Below are 684 nucleotides of genomic sequence, written 5' to 3' on the forward strand. Positions count from 1 at the left end.
ACTCCAAATTGAAACAGGCTCTGTAGGAGTAGAAAGCCCTATCTTTCTCCCATGGAGCAGCCAGTGGTTTTGAACTGCTGACCTCAGTAACCATTGTACCACCAGGGCTTTCAGGGCAGAGTTAAACTAGACACCACTTCCATAAGTGTATAGGCCTCTGTGGAGGATATGCTTATTTAAAGGTTTCTGTGATTCTGCACCATATTTTTAAAGTTCCCCTTGAGTTATTGAAAGTCACGAGTTCACACTGGTACCTCCAGTTTCAATCCGGGGCCACGTTCTGGCTCTTATTTTCCATAGGAGTACTTGTCGAGCCCTTCTTTAACACAGGAGAAAGCGGTTGCATCAGCCTTCATCTGTGACGTCCTTACGTTTTCAATCCCACTGCATGATCTCGGGCTTGCTTGGCCACGTCCTCATCAAGGATTGGTCTAATGGCTTTCCAACTGGATTAATCAGGAAAGAGAGAAGGAAACTTCAATTTTTCTTGAGCATTTAATCATTTATTATGCATTTACTTAACTAGATATCTTAGATTGTTTTGAACCTTTCGAACTACACACTGCACATGAAAAAACTGCTTGCATACAGTGGGAACAGACTTGAAAAGATATATAAAAACATTTAAGAGAATATACCCAAAATATCATTCTAGCATAAAAATTTTAATGAGTTTTTTTTTTT

The sequence above is a fragment of the Echinops telfairi genome, unplaced genomic scaffold, assembly GCF_000313985.2.
Source record: "Echinops telfairi isolate 266 unplaced genomic scaffold, ASM31398v2 ScPeMD7_7474;HRSCAF=8512, whole genome shotgun sequence".
Lineage (NCBI taxonomy): Eukaryota > Metazoa > Chordata > Mammalia > Afrosoricida > Tenrecidae > Echinops > Echinops telfairi.